Raw genomic sequence first — 17086 nt, 5'->3', positions numbered from 1 at the left:
CAAAGGCATTCGTTCTCTGTGGGTGTTCATAAGAATCTAGACATCTTTTTAAAAAATTCTGGTACTTGGCCCCACTGTAGACCAGTTGGGTCAGAATTTCTACGGGGAACTAGGAATCAGTAATTTTCAAAGCTCTCTAAGTGATTCTAATGCGTGATAAGAATCATTGTTTTGGGGGGAGATTCTGACATCAGACTGTGCAATCTGATCTGTCCCCCTGAATAAAAAGGAAGACTTTTTCCTAGACCCTCTCTCCTCCAGAGGCTGTTTTCTGTGATGTGGCTTCGGAGGCCCCTGTCTTACCTTCTGAACATGCCTGTGGTTCTGGCAGCAGTTAGTAACAGGATTCAGACTCCTCCTTGGGCTTGTTCAATCCCCATATCAAATGGGAACCGAGGGGCCCTGGGAGTGTGATTTATATATAGTCTGTGGTCAGTGAGCCCTGGCTGTTGAGCGAAAAAGCACTGGATTTGAATCCTGGCTCTGCCACTTACTAGCTGGGTGACCAAAGATAAGTGACTTTAGCTTTCTCTGCTTCTGTTATTTGTAAGCTGACTTTGTAGGGTGAATTACGACTAGAAATGAAGCATATAAAAATCCCTGATGCATTGCAGGTGTTCTGCAAATGGTAGTTATAATCATGATGTAACTCATTTTACTTAGCCTTTCCTAATCAGAATGTGCTCCCCGAAAGGCCATGAATTAGTGTAAATTTGGATATTGATTTATATTTCTCAAAGTCTTTGATTAAAGTTGTGGAATATATTCCCAAAGTTAAAAAAAAAAGATTCTGCCACTGAGATTTGATTAAACCCACTAAAAATGTCAAAAGCCATTCTGCCCGTGTTATTTTCTCACAGCCCAAACTCGTTACCTGAAAGAGCTGGTGAATTAACTCGAAGTCACTATTTTTCTGCACCAGATTTTGTATCTCAAGGGACTTGATTTTATGTGTTAAATATTTAAGAACTCCAAATGCTTTAACTTTTCATATCGACACTATAGTGTGTCTTCGCCTATTAAAGCAAATAGTTCATGTGGATCTTTTATGTAAGTGACTAAATAAAAATTTATAGGTGCTAATTGACTCTGAAGGCAGTCTTTAAAGCTCCTGGCATATTTTTAACTTCTTTGAAATAAGGAATTTCAGAGAAAAACATTTCCTAATAGATGTAGTAGTAAACATTCAAAGGCACAAACAGTGTCTTGAGAATTTCTGAGGAACAATCTTAATATATGTGACTCACAAGCAAAACGAAGCTTCAAGTAGCTGGATTTGGTGAAAGGAGAGGTAGATGTTTAATGCGCAATTAACATGGCTGAGGTTCCCATGGAGGGAGTTCAGAGGCAGATATTACTGTGCTTCCTTGGAGCCTTGGCTTTAAGGAAAGGACTGGCAGGGCAAGCAGCAGACTTGAAGAAGGATTTTTAGACACGAGAATAAGTCACTAGACCTCCTTGATGATGCCTACAGGAATGAATAAAACGTGATGGATGCCATGTTAGGATTGGTTAAGCGCAATATTTAAAAAGGTGGGAAGATGACTATGATATATCGTTAAGGGTAAAGAGGGTTACTGAACTGCAGTTTGTATTTCTCATTAGAAAAAGCAAATGTAGGCATGGGGAAATACAAACATAGGAAAGTGAAAAGGCATATATGTTATTAAATCTAGGTGGTGGATGTAGAAGTGATTGTCTTCTCTTTAAATCATTTTCTATAATAAAAATACTAGTTATGTAATTTAAATGTGTTTTAGAATGACAGCTGAAAGGGCACGAGAGAAAGGCTAGGTAGGGCTTGTTTTACTGTGCTGAATTGAGAGAGTTACCATCCTCATTTGAATTTAAGGAGAGCGGTGATTTATGTGACAATCAATTCTTCCTTATTTGGACTGCAAGAAGTTTGTGATGTTGGGTCAGAATTGCCAAAAATTTACTAAAACTTACTTGATTTTTGGTTTCTATGAGTCCATTTCATTTCTTTGTGTACACTCAGAATCACTTAAAATTTGGACCCAGTGTTTGGGGTAGGTTTTTTTTTTTTTGGATTGACTATAACAAATGCCTTTTTTATGTATCTCTGATGATTCCATGGAATTCCATAAAAGTTTATTGAGCAACTACTTTATTTCAGCTCCTGTCGTAGGTGTTGGGTACAGTGGGCCCAAAGTCTCCGTGGAGGAGAGTGATTCATAACAAAAACCACTGAGTCAATGAATAAGAAACACACTTAGTTCTGAGTGCCAGACTGTCATACTTTTAAGTTCTTTCCTTGCTCTATCTCCTCTAATAAAAAAAATCTAGTATCTATTTTTCATTACTAATTTTCTATAAAACAGTGGCATGAAAGCATCTTAGAGCTTTCTCTTAGGTGCTAGTATAGCCAACGTGTTATGATGGATGCTGAGAAGACAATATTAAGCTTCCTATTCCATGCTTTAATAATGCCCATCATTGTCTAGCAACATTCTGGACCCAATTTGAACTCTATATTAATAGCCAGCGAGCATGGATTTCTGGCTGCCAGATCTTACCAACTGCACAGTATGTAACTGTATGTTCATAGTTTATCCCTGAGATTTGTGGAGCCAAACAAGAGAATCAGAACGTAGGGGGCATAATTGAGACTGATTTCTACCATCTTATGATGGATTTGTATTCTTTGGGTATTGTGGTACTGCCCCAGGAGCTAATGGACTCTTAATGTGTAAAAATGACTGTGTGTGTTTAAAAATGGTTAATGTTTCCTCCTATTCATGAGCTTGAGAGTACCCATGTTAGGTTCCACTCAAAGGATCAGCCCCAGTGTGCTTTTCAGTGACCTTGATCAAGAACAGCTGGTCCATTATTAACCATGTTAGCCTATTAGCCATTTTATAAGAAACAGAGTCTTATAAAATGGCTAATTTTCAGAGTCTTACCTTTTCTTTTAAAAAAATCTTTTTGTACTTAAAAAATTACATAGTAAAATTCACTTTTTTGGTGTACTGTTCTTTGAGTGTTTTTTAAGACTTTTTCTTTTGAGCATTTTTAGGTTTAAAACAAAATTGAGAGGGAGGGGCAGAGATTTCACACATTACCCCCAGCTCCTGCACATGCACACCTGCCTCCATTATTAATATCACTCACCAGAGTGACATATCTTTTACTAAGGATGAACCTACAGTGGCACATCATAATCATCCAAAGTCCATAGTTTACTGCAAGGTTTACTCTTGGTGTTATATATTCTGTGGGTTTGGACAAATATATAATGACATCTATTTGTCATTATAATTATACAGAGGATTTTTACTGCCCTAAAAATCCTCTATGCTCTGTCTGTGTCAGTGTACATGCTGCACCCCTGGCAACCACTGATCATTTTATTGTCTCCATAGTTTTGCCTTTTTCAGAATGACCTGTAGCAGGAATCTGGCCTCTTTCACTTACGGTTCCTCCTTGTCTTTTCATGACTTGATAGCTCATTTGTTTTTAGCACTGAATATTATTATTTCATTGTCTGGATGTACCATGCTTATCCATTCATCTACTTTGTCTTAGGTATGAGCTGTATTTTCAGTACTTTCTTCTTTCAACACTGGCCTTCCAGAATTATATTTGTTTTCTCCTTCCAGGGCATGAGCATTTGGAAAAAGCAGTAAAGCAAAGGGGACAGTGGTTGGAAGTTACTGGGACTTGGCCAAAGCTTCTTAAAAATCAAAATGAAACAAAAGCCTAATATAACTTTATCTCTTCCTCTATCCTTTTACTTTGATTTTTTTCTGTAGATTTATTCAAAGAAAGCCTTTTGTAAGTAGCATATATTTAAGTTTTTTAAAAAATGTAATGTGACAGTTTTTGTCATTTAATTAGGGAATTTCATTGTGGTTACATTTTTAATGTAATTATTCGTATATTTGGGTTTAAATCTACTCTCTTATTATTTGTTTTGTATTTGTCCTGTCTGCCCTCTTTTTCCTCTCTCCTTTTTAAAAAAGGTTTTATATATTTATTTTTAGAGAGAAGGGAATGGAGGGAGAAAGAGAGAAACATGGATGTGAGAAACACATATTGGTTACCTCTTATATGTGCCTCCATTGGGACTGAACCCACAACTCAAGCATATGCCCTGGCTGGGAATCAAACTGGTGACCTCTTGCTTTGTGGGATGACACCCAACCCACTGAGCTGCACCGGTCAGGACTGTCGCATTTCTTGCCTTGTTTTGGCTTAATCAAGTATTTTTTATTATTTGACTTTTTCTTTTCTGTTAGCTTGTTAGTTGTACATTCTTAACCCTTCACTTAGTGAATACCGTGGAGATTCCAATATACACACTTCAATTAAGAGAGACATTTTATAAATGTGTACTTTTTACTGTTTTCAAACAATACAACAGCCTCAGAAGACTTTAGTCCTGTTTAGTCTTCTCTTCCATTATGGTTTTTGTTGTCATGAATTTTAACACTTCACTTTTCTTAACCGCCCAGAGGCATAATTACTGTAGTTTCACGTAATCGAGATTCCTGTTGATTTACTTGTAGATAAACATTTTCTGTTGTTCTTCATTTCTTCCTGCAACTTCAGCTTCTATCTGAGATCATTTTGGCATAAAGAATATTTCTTGTAGGTTTCCAGCAATAAACTGTTTTTCTTTATCTGGAAAATGCCCACTAAATCAATACATTGCATTATTTGCCCTTTGACTTTGAAGGATAGAAGGAAAATAGGATTTAAGCTCGACAGTTATTTTCCTTCAGTCCTTGCATGTCTGGGTTTATGTTTCCACTGCTGAACAGCAAGGGAGATGATATGATATTATTTTTAAATCTATATTACTTAACAAATGATGTGTGCAATATTATAATGGTACTTTGGGCAATGCAAAGATGAATAAGTAAGACAAGGTCAGTGCCATCGAGGTAGTTCACAGCTGAATGGAAGAAACTCAGATGTATGACTTAAGGGGGGTAAGTGCACCAGAGTGGGAGGAGGGGAATACTAGATGTATACAACTAATCAGCCATTAAGGCCACAAATGGAACATCAGTGTGGCGTTGTGTGCCAAGCGAAATTCCTGTCCTAGCAGCATCTCACTTTGGGGCTGTTAAGGTAAATTACTTGGCCTCTTTGCCTCAGTTCTTTTCCTGAGAAAATGGGAACACCATTAAGTGCTTGTCCTGTGAGCTGTGGTGAGAGTGGGTTTGACCCACAGTCGGCACTTAGTGACTCTGTACTGTTAATAGCTGCAATTATTCCCAGGCTCTAGAGATAAGAGAGATGGAAGAATGTTTCTAACTAGCTCTAACTCATACACCTAACAGATCCTTCAAATCTGGAGCACTAAGGGTTACTTAGTGTGGGTTGGGGAGGGACTCCCACTTCCAAGACTGCTTAGACTGCTAAGCACCAAGGGTTGCTCTCTGGATTTGGTGCCCAAGAACTGGAAATCCCAGCTAATATGTAAATATTTATCCCTTAGTGCCCACATGAATGTTCCTTGCCCGCAGGGATGTCTTCCCTAGTGAAGAAACAGAGGTGGTGGTATGTGTAAAGATAACAGTCTGTCCTTTCAGTGCTGTCAGAAAAAGGGCAACAAAATCGAGCAGCTGAATTTCTAGGGTTCCTTTTATGCTTTTTTCTTTTCCTTTAGAAACTTTGTATATTTAGATAGGCTTAATTGGTGCCGTCTTCTCCCACCCCTCACTCCCTTGAAGGGGGTGGACTTGTTTGTGTTTTTATTGATTCTGAATTTTGTGTTTAAAAATGGGTTCCAGTGGTTTTCAGAAGTAAATGAGGTAATGGCTTGCTAATCTGGGATGTAAAACAGGGAGGTGCCAAAGTGATGCTTAGTGGGATTTCAATGCCAGTATTTCTTTATTTCATTTTGAAAAAGGGAAGAAAAAGGAGTTTAATGTACATTTTTTAAAAGTCACAATAATTTAAAATAATATAAAATGTTATCTAGCTGTCTGCTTTGACCACAAATTCACAAATGTAAAGGACTGATGTGCTTGGATACGGAGTTGGTTATTTTATCCCTCCTTCCGTCCTTCTATACGATTGAGTAGATTAAAATTGCACTACAATTAACAACAAATGGATCTGAAGCCAGTGTTGTTGTTGCTGACTTGTATGTAGTAGAATGATTTGATTCTTGGTTAGGGTATCTTATCCTTTCCAGAAACCATACGGAGCTGCATCCCAGGGGACCAGTTCGTTTTCTCTTTCTCCCTCTCCTCTTCTCTCCACTCTTCTCCTCTCGCTCTCACTCTCTCGACTACAATAGACTCTGTGTTGCAGATTGGGTCACTTCGCTCTATATAATCAACTGGGAGATTCTTAACAGTGAGAAGAGCACTGGGCATTCTCTTGGTGAGGACAGAACCACTGCTTCTGCCACAGAGGGAACTACAGTCACTGCTTTTTTTGCTTACCAGCTGCAGGATGCAGCTGTCCTTATCAAAGGTCTGACTGAGACCAGCTATTTTCGGAAATTTAATATAGTGAGGATGAGTTGAGGCAAATGCCAGCTGTACATTTTACTGTTGGTGTTTTGGCTATTCAAATTTTGTCTTTGTCTTCACTTTGCTAGTTGGTCATCTCTTAGAAAATAGAGATTACTGTCCTAAGGCCTTAAGATATTGGCTAAACGTGTATGTATTCACCCCTTACCCCCTGGTGCATTACCACAGCATATGGGGTCATTTAAGGTCAGGTTACTTAATTTGTAGAGTGTGACTTCAGGCTCTGGGGAACTTCTGGGGTGATGGGAGGAGACATTATAAAAGGATGCTGACCCACACTAGGTCCAGGTACATTTAATGGTGCTTGTGTTTCAGGTGGTCACTGTGCATAAAGAAGCAATGTCTCTGAATAAAGCTTTAGGGTTTTAATTTTACTCAGGCCCTTCTACTTATCATATTTTAAGGTTCATTTAGTTAGTCAACAGCCTTTTGTCGAGCACCAGCCACATTCCTGGTAGTATGTAAAGAAAGGTGGCCCCTGACTTTGATAGTCCATGAGCTGAGATGGAGACACATGTGCAATTAATTACAATTCAGGGGCATAAGCAGAAGTTACGGTAGAAGTGTGTACAAGGAAATGTAAGATAGCATCAGAAGGCAGGGGTACCCAGTCCACCAAAATATACATAGAAACAAGAGCAGGTATATATTTGTTGATTTGAAAGTCATTTTAAAAAAATGAACTGCCATTTCTATAAGACTATATTTTAATCTTTTTCCCCTACACTTTCCCATCCCGTTTCTGCCTGGGGAGCACCACGTGCTTTTTCATACTAAGGGCTTCTCAAACCTTGGATTCTGCAAAGAATGTCTCATTTACTTAGAACCTAGTTTTGTTTTGCTCAGTAGCAAGCTTTTCAGAAATCTTTTACTGTTCTACAATATTAAAAGTGTAGAAATAAGGTGCCACTTCACATCAAGTGCTGGAATTTGAACTGTGAATCTCCAAGAACTAATAGAAGGGACTGACAAATGAAACGATTTGGTTTTGGTCCTCTGGATTCAGTTTGAATCTTGCATTTGCCACTCACTGAGTGACTGGTACTGGACAGGGTGCCTGGCACAGAGTGGTTCTGCCCAGAGCCGGCTGTAGTGTGTGGGCTCTTGGCTTTGTGTAGGAAGGATTTCACAACATGAGTGCAGGTCATTGTGAGGATACATTTATTAAAGCTGGGGACAGTGCAACAAGGAAGGGCTTAGCATAGAAGGAGCAACAGAGGAGAGCCTGGGCTGGGCTGCCTTAACTCACTGGGAAGTCAGAGAAAGGGGGGCCTTGGGGATGGGTTCAGGGGATCAGCCTGGGACAAGCTGCAGCTGCGCATTTCTCCCCCCGCTGCGTGTCTTGAGATCCATTAGAGTCTAGGAGATGTGTGCTTATGAGGGAAGAGGAGACGGAAGGAAATGGTGCCTGGGCTGCTCCCCAGAGGGAGAGCTCTGAGTGCTGGGTCCTTTGTCTTGAGTTTTTATCTCTTTCTTGCAGCTGAAATCTTAGAGGAGGCCTCAGAGGAGGGTTTCAACAAAATATTCATTACTTTTCCAGGTGTGCTTTCTCAGGGTGGTGGTCTCCACTGATTATTGCCTTGGCAGGGGGTCCTTAATCAATGCAGCTGATCCGCTTTTACTGCTTTTTTGGGCCTGGAGCTGAAATACAACTGAGGCCTAGATGTTATCTCTGGGGAGGTGACCTTCTGTATCTAGCTGTAAAATGCCCAGCCATTGTGCTCAGCTGTCTGTCTCAGTTTCCCTATTCCACTTGCCAAGGAATTTTCCTAGCTTCTTACTACCCTGTCTCATGACCTTGAGTAAGTGCCATTATGTCTTCAAGCCTCAGTTTTTTCACAGTTGCTTTGTAAGTATCTGGTGAGTACTAGAGATAGTGAGTTTATATACAAAGATAGTGTGTCTGTGTGTGTGTGTAAACTAGATACAGTGAGTATAAATGCCTCGTCTTGCACTCGACATATAGTAGGGGCTCAGTGAGTTTTCTGCTACAATTTGAATTCACATTCTTATTTTTTAGACCCTAGAACAAATAATACCACTCTACTTTTAATAATATACATTAAGGAGAAAGGGAAGCAGAGTTTGCTGTGTTACCTTTTGTGTCCCAGACACACTATCAGGGGGCTCTAACATCTGTGCAAGGTTCATGGTCCTGTGGGGTATAGTCAGGTAGTAGAATTAAAATATATTTCTGGATTTTGTTGAATGACATGTCAATTGTAAAATGTACCGTTATTATATGTGCCACTAAGAAAGCCCTAGGTGGTGTGACTAATCGTCAAGATTGTCTGTTAGAGTCTTGGTCAGGGCACATGCCCTAGGGAAGGCAACCAAAGGGTGTTTCTCTCCTTCTCTTTCTCCCTCCCTTTCTCTTTAAAAACAATTTTTTTAAAAAATAAGTAAAAACACTGCCAATTGTAGTTGGAAGATATATCCCTATTTCAGAGATGCTAAAATGTGGGGAAAATATGCAGTATTAAATAAATGAAATATAGTAGTTAAACTTGAGGTATGCAAGTTATAAGAAGAAAAAAGTCTGGGAAACAGATTCTTGGGATATTGACATGAATATACTCTCCTCAACACATATATATAAATATATATATATATACACACATGTCTTTTTTTTTTAAAGTAGTCTTTAAGGATGAGATAGTTTAACACTATTTAGTAAACATTAATGGCACACCTGTTTTGTTTTTTTTTTAAATTATTGACTGATTTTTAGGGAGAGAGAAAGAGAAAGAGAGAGAGAAAGAAACATCAACTTGTTGTTCTACTTGTTATATGCATTCATTGGTTGCTGCTTGTATGTGACCTGACCGGGGGTTGAACCTACAACCTTGCATGTGGGGATGATCTAACCAACTGGTATACCTGGCAGCCAGGGCCACACTCCCAGTAGGTTTTTGAGTTCTGTACTAGGCACTGAAGATACTACATGAATATTATGTGAAACTGCTATATAGAGGATTTGAGGTGGGCTTTTATTTTTTCCCTAGATATGTTTCTCCACATTCAGAAAAGGCTGAGTCTATCGGTTGATAACATTTTCCAGCCCGTGAATCCACACCCTTGCTGGCTTTCTCAGAAAGTGCATGAGGAGGAAATCAGAATCAATATTGTGAAAAGAAGCTTATTTTCGTCATCATTTACCAGTGATAAAGATCATATTTTCATTTTTTTTTAAAGCCAAAACACATATGTGGATAAAACTTGGTAGTAGCTTCCAGTTTTGGCCTGGGTGCTCACCCTGTGTTTGTGAGACCATCTGTAGATCTGTTATAGCCCAAGTGCCAATGATGGGTACACCTGTTGGTAAGGAATTGATTCATGGTTAGCAGTAGGTTTTATTATGTATCAGTTAATTTCAACATTTAAACTTCTTATTCGTCACTATTGTCTTGAGAGGGACAGCCATGTCACTCATGATTTTCCCAGGAAAAAATGATCACAGGGGGATTTTTTATTTCTCCACAGTGGAGCTGAGTCAGGGATAAGCTGGAATGACCAATCATTAGAGTGACTTGACACCCAAAAACCACTAGGAAAAAAAATGGGGGAAATATTTTGTTTCTGTAATTACAACAGTAGGTAAGGCTCTTCTGAGAATGACACAAAATACAGAAACGATACAAGAAAGATTTAACTACTTAAGAATAACTATATGAGAAAAAACATATACAAATCTAAGGACAAAATAACTGGGAGAAGTTGTTTGTAACATAGGGTTAATTTCCTTTAAAAATGAAGAGCTGTTACAAATTAATTAAGACACCGACAACCCCAAAGAAAAATGGGCAGCCTGTGAAAAAGACAGTTCACAGAAAAGAAAATACTGAAGGCTCTTAAAGGTAGACAGATTTTTAACCTTATTCCGAATCAGAAAAATTCAACTTGAAACCTACACTGAGATACATCTTTAACCTCTCCGACTGGCAAAGAGGGAAAGGTGTGACCTTGTGTCGTGTTCTGAGGGAGCACAGAAGATTCTTGTGTCGTGAGGGAGCACAGAAAAATAACAGCGTTCGCTGCTAATGGGTGTGTGGTAGCCCAGTGCCGTGGAGGGCCATCTGGTGTTAGCTACCAGAGTAACTGTCACTTGACCACTGACATTCCACTTCTATCAGTACGTCCTCCATGTATTTCTATACATGTCCCACATATGTGCTGCATGATGAAAGTGCAAGTATCCCTTGTAGCATCTGTAATAACAAAAGAATGGATGCATCATAAGTGCCCTGCAGGAGAGAACTGGTCATGGAATATCCATGCATTGGGACAGTATAAACTTGTTAAAAAGAGCGACTCAGATCTTTGTGTGCTAACCTCAAGAACTGTTTTTTAAATGGAAAAAGGCGAAGTGTAGAATAGTGCGTGCCGTGTGCCACCATATTTGCAAAGAAGAATGTAAAAAATAAAGAGGGCTGGAGTGGGGTGTAGAATATTTGTACCTATTTGTGAGTGCAAGCATAGACTCTTCCTGGAAGTACACAGGGACTTGGCAACAATGGTTAGCACCTGAGGGGAACTGAGGTGCTGGGACTTGGAAGCTAGAGGTTAGTGAGGGAAAAGTATATTTTTCAGTTACCTCTTTTGAACAATTGGAATTGTGTACCACATATATTGTCATTCTAATGGCATGAATCCATCTGATGATTTTATTAAGTAATGCTAATTTAATCATATTTCGAAAGTTCAGAAAGCTTTTGGGTCAAAGACAAGCTTTATCCTTCTTGTGTCAGGGTTGTGTTTCCTGTGAACTTACCTTCTGTCTTCCACAGTGCCTTAAGGCTTCCTTATAAGATTTGAGCAACTTTTTTGCATGGTTAGAATTGTTCAAAGACTTTTAGTGGAAAGGCTTCCTATTGTCCCATTCAGTAGAGTTTAGGGAAACTCAGGGCATTTCTGACAGCGTGATCTCCTCGTATGTCCATGGGCTGAGTTCTTATAAGGCTCGGCAGTATATTTGGATGTGAGTGGATTCCACCTCTGAATCGAGGGAGCCCACCAACAATCCTCACTTCCTTGGTTGAGTTAGCTAGCCAGTGAGTCAGTCAGCTTGGGGCTGCAGTATTGCCATTGATGTCAGCGGCCTGGACAGCTTGCAGACACATGTGCCAGCAGCTGGGCAGGACACGCCCTTCCTCCCTCCCTCCCTCCCCCGCCTCCAGATCTAGCTGGTTCTTACCAGCTTTGGCAGCTTTGTACAGCACTGCTCGTGTCACTTCCTGCAGTTTTTCCCCTGTGCATCCAGAAGAGGAACAATTGTCTTGCTTAGGGCAAGGATTAGCCTTACCTTGACTTAAATGTGGGTGGATTTGTAGCCTGTAGTGTTAATTTCAGTTTTGAAATTAACTCTTAGAAATGATCAGAATTAGTAGGTGACATATATGCACAAGACTACAACATATACCTTGATTTGGGCTTGGGCTACTTAAGGGAGAAACGCACCATGGCCAGCTAACCTGGGCTAAAGTTCAAATGCAATCTTAAGTAAGGTTGTAGTTGAAACAAAACCCTTTCATTATCCTATGCTGGGACAAATCTAGGTGGTCGAGGGTTGTTTTTTTAAAGTAATTCCCCAGTGGTTTTGGCATTTTTCGGCCAGGGTAATCCTGTGAGCCTCCTGAGGGAGGTGAATGCACCTGCAGGCTCTGCTGCTGGTGCCCCACTCACCTGGGCAGTGCACAGTGTTCAGTGAGTTCTGCAACCTCTGTGGTCTAGTGCAGGGGTTCCTGAGGAAGCTGAGCAAGGCATCTTGGCATTTACTCCTGTTCCAGCTTCCATCCCATGACCTCCAATGACCCCAGGAAGATTTAGACAGCATAAGGCCAACAGTGTCTACTTGCCAATTGATGATTTATGCAATGGAAGCACCTCCTTGCTCCCTTTCCTGCGATCTGGGCTGGGCAGGAGCAAAAAGAAGCAAAGACAACAAAAGACTAAACAATTAGAAAACTAGGAAAAGTTTGGGGAATTTTTGTCATAATATTTGGCTCTTAGCCCATCTTTTAAATTTATTTTTCTAAGTTTTAAAAATAAGACACAAAAAATAAAGTTGAAAGCACAGTACAACCACCATGTATAAACTTACCAGCTAGATTCAATAATTATTTACATTTTATCATTTTGCTTTATTTATGTGAGTATATGTTTCTAATCCATATTTTCATTTCTAAGACTTCCAAATTTCTGATAACTGGTAACCCTTCCTTTAAAAGCTTAAGAATCAACACTTTCTTATTTTCCTCTTAACTGTTTTCTTTTGGTTTGCAAAAAAAATTTGCTAAGTAAATTTGGATTACTCTTGCCTAGACCCCTATTCTGGGTTGGATTTAACAGGAATTCACACTCGGAAGAATGACCTTAAGTCATTGTCTCCTATTGAGACAGGCTAGTAAGCCAGGAGAAATGGGATAGGGAGACTGAGACAGTTAAACAGCGGTTTATAGCCATGTAGTAAATTGCAAAATCCTATCTTCCCTAACCAGGGACACTTAAGAGTAAATGGTTTACACCTCTCCCCAACAAGAGTGTAAATAGCTTAAATCACCCTTCTCCAACAGACAGCAGAAATCCAATTAGTGTCATTTTAACCAACCACACCCAACAACGGATCCCATCAGGAGAATAAATCTCACAGCGCACCAGCATCAGGCTGATGAACATTCTGATGAGATCCTTCCCTAAGACCTCCAAGCACGCCCTACCTCTGGGCTGTTCCTTCCACCTCTTCCCCCAAGGCTAGTACCTCTGTCTTTTTCTCTCCCAAGTCCTAAGGGCTCTTCTGCTACCTCTGTAACTTTCTAAATAAACTTTCTCTGATAATCTGAGTTCTTGGCTCTGAAATTTTTCTTTGCCAAACTCAAGAACTGAGGTCCAATTTTGCCAGCACTCTTGGTAACACTATTATTTAGGATTAAAGAAACCTAGTACTTTTTCCTATTTTGTTGGGGTGGTATATATATGTATTTTTAAGGGAGAAATAATTGTTTATAGATATCTCCTTTATAGATATCTAAACTTATAACTTGAATAGATTCAGAGTAATTTTTTGAGGTGGGGCTGGTAACCCTGATTATCTAAAATCCTGGGACTACATTGATTTGGGTAACAAAACATTCTTTATTATCTGGACTCCTGTAAACATAGGGACTGAATAGATGCAGATTTCCAGAGGTGCTTATTCATAAGGCAAGGAGGATTGTGCTTTTTCCTTTTTTTTTTTTTTTAAAACCAGAGCTCAATTGCACCTGCCCACATAGACCTATAGGAGGTCGTGAAATCTCATTTGGGTGATTACAGTAGCAGCTGGGAAAGCAGGGGAAAGAACTTTGAGACATGATACTCATGAAATAGTTATAGTTATATATTTATTCAGGCACTAATTCCTTTGAGATAAACCTTTAGTGGAAGTGGAATTTGTTTTTCTGAACAGTCACTGGTCTGTTGGGATCTGAAGTATTTTCAAATAGAATGCATAGTTTTGATTCCAGTTGAAGTGACTGTTATTTACAGAATCTCTCATCTCTCTCTCAGGGCAGTCATCCCGGGGAGTGTAAGCTCTGCCATTGAGTTACAGGTCTTAGTAGACCCCTTCTCTGGCGCCTTCACTAGGGCTTAGGGGCAGGGTACCTCCTTACGCTCATGTGGTTGCTTATTGTGTTTATAGGGTTTGTCAATTTCTCTAAATGCATTGAGTCCAGACAGGGAAGTGACGTGGCTCAGCAAAGAGGATTACTTGAAAGTAGACAGACCCGATCTTGAATCCTGGTTTGGTGATATTGGTCAGGCTACTTAAATCTCAGTTTTCTCATCTGTAAAATGGAGCTAATAAAGAGCTGCCTTAACAGCTAATGGGTTACATATATTTGATGCTGGATGATTTTGCACAGTACAGTAATGGCTTTTTTAAAGTCCCTTTTTGTTTACTGGATCTGAGTAATGAGCTGGTCAACTCAGATGGAATAGCAATTAGTTTTCATTGAATTTAGCAAATAGGCTTTTAAAAACCATGGAAATTTTCATGGGTATAACATAGAACTCTTGTTTCTAAGCGTTAGACAAGGTCTGGAGGAAAAGTTCAGTTGAAAGGGTGACTTTTCACTGTAAGACGATTTCTTCTTAAGTCTGTCAGGCGTGTCTGGCTGCATCGGGAGAAAGGCGGGCCTCTTGGAGTCTAACTGGGTAGTGCCAGGAGCCACAGGGTTAAGTTGAATTATTTTCGAAGATTGGTAAGGAGCATACAGGCTGGGTAGTTAATGCTTCATTTCAGGGGGTCACCGAGGCTTCAAAGTTGTTAATTGGTTTTATGAAAACAGATTGTTGCAATCACAGGGAGATTGTAATTGGGTAGTACTCGAAAATACCTCAGGTGTAAACCTTAGCTGTGTGAACCAGTTGGGGGTAACTGGGAAGGCAAGAGGGATTTGGGGTGGGGGCCAGGGTGGGGGTGGAGAATGAAATAGCAATAGGAAGAAAAACAATAAGACATAGTTTGAACAGAGATGGCCCAGTCCAACCTTTTTCATTTAGAAGTAGGGAAACAGGTCTGAGGAGGGAAGTAGTTTTTCTAAGACCAGACAGCTAGTTCGTGGGGTATTGCCTTTCTTCCTTAGCAGAATATTTCAGGGTTCCCATGAGTATGATTTTTAGGAGTTGACTGGGAAACACGAAATGCATGCTGAAAAGATGGCTTCCGAGGCCTGAGTTCTGGGTGCATTCCCGCATGCAGAGTATATTCAGGAATGCCGCTGGATCCTAGGAGACAAGACAAGTGGTTTCAAAATCTTGTTTCATGTGTATACCACCTTTGTCTTGAATAAAGTTTGGAAGGATTTTCCTGTACTATTCACAGCTCCCACTGTCCGCCCCCCCCCCCCCCCCCCCCCCCCCCGCCTCCTCCCCTCAGACCCTAGGAGCTAGAGAAACACTTCAACCTTCCCCATGATATCATCTTAGGAAGGGCCAGGCAACAGGGAGATGGTTTGATATTAAAGAGGAGACTTCGGCTTGCAGTTGTGATTTGGTGGAATGCCCAGAGTGAGCACTTGGGTTTGGGGCTTTGGTTGAGATAAGAGTGAGGATTGTAACGACACAGCTGGGAATGGCTCATTCCAGTAAAACTGCATTTCTTTAACAGGGAAAACAAGTTAAATCCTTGTTCTTATAAACATGGCTACAAACCTCTGTAGCCCAGAGATGTACGAGCTCACACCTTTCAGCCAGTACCTTGTTAAAATCTATTTGGGTAGATCTTCATACTCAGTGGTTCTGCAAATCAGAAAGGAAATAGTCAGGTCAGCCGTGGAACTCCTGTAGGTGTGACTCGGCTGCTGAGTCAGGTGGACCATCTACCTCTTCCTGTGTCAGTTAGGACTAATAACTACGGTATCTGGAAGGACTCAGTGTACTTGCATGGAAACTAACCAGGAGGACACTTGGGGCTCATCCGGCCAAAAGATATTACATGCTCTCGAAGTTTCCACGATACAACCATCTGGTTTGGGCTGTTTTTTTCCTTATTATCCCTGCCCTCTCCCCTTCTGGTCTGTCTTACTGTCTCTACCTCATTTCTCAATTGAGTCTTCTAAGCTAGCATGATTACCTCATGGCCATAAAGCAAAAAGAACTGTATTTGTCGAGTTTCTCCAAAGGTGCTTCAAATATCTGGTGGATACATTTTATGAGCTCATAAAAGAATGGCCTATGGGAAAAGCTGGCCAACGAAGGATCATTGCAGTAAGTTGGGGGGAGTATTGCCCTTTTGTGCCTGTGAACATTTAACAAAAGTATAGAGAGGAGCTCAGCCAAGTAGGTGATCTTCCAGCTCTCTTGTTTCTTGACTACCAATATAAATAGAAGAGGCTGTGTCCACAACATTTTCAAGTTAGCAGAAAGAAAATATACTTATCAGGGGCGACTGCTTTAAAAAATAACATTATTGTTTTTCTAATTATAGAGTTAATAAGTCCCTGTAGAGAATTTGGAAAGTTCAAAGAAGCATAAGGAATAAATTAAGTTACTCATTTGGTGAATGTTTTGAAAAGTTTATGCTCAAAGCAGTTGTAAGAAGATAAGACTCTCTTCTGTAAAAATCTGACTTTCTTGTTTAGACAGTCTTCTCTTTTAGTATCTGAATCTTATTAAAAGGGTTCGTCATGTGCTATAAACTCAATACTGAACCATGTACTTTCTGAATTAATAAAGTAAAGAATTCACCCTGCCTTGTGTGGCTCAGTAAATTGAGTGCCGGCCTGTGAACCAAAAGGTCACTGGTTCAATTCCCGGTTAGGGCATATGCCTGGGTTGCCGGCCAGGTCCCCAGTTTAGGGGCATGTGAGAGGAAACAGATTCACGTATCTCTTGCACATTGCTATTTCTCTCCCTCTGTTTCTCTCTCCCTTCCCTTCTCACTAAAAGTAAATAAATTTGTTAAAAAAATAATAACAATTCTTAATAAATTCTTATAATTCTTATAATTCTTATAATTTTTAATAAATTCTTATAATTCTTATAATTCTTAATAAATAAAGAATTTATTCCAAATATCCTGATGACTCACATTT

General features: G+C 39.9%; 1 protein-coding gene across 1 annotated transcript in view; it reads left to right on the top strand.

Annotated features, from left to right (window-relative positions):
- TNFRSF21 (TNF receptor superfamily member 21) overlaps positions 1–17086 on the top strand; it is a 63034-nt gene that overhangs the window by 41552 nt on the left and 4396 nt on the right. The window lies entirely within an intron of this gene.

Source organism: Phyllostomus discolor, chromosome 4 (assembly GCF_004126475.2).
Source record: "Phyllostomus discolor isolate MPI-MPIP mPhyDis1 chromosome 4, mPhyDis1.pri.v3, whole genome shotgun sequence".
In the NCBI taxonomy this organism is placed as follows: domain Eukaryota; kingdom Metazoa; phylum Chordata; class Mammalia; order Chiroptera; family Phyllostomidae; genus Phyllostomus; species Phyllostomus discolor.
Note: the sequence above shows the minus strand (reverse complement) of the source record. Positions and strands in the feature narration are given on the sequence as shown.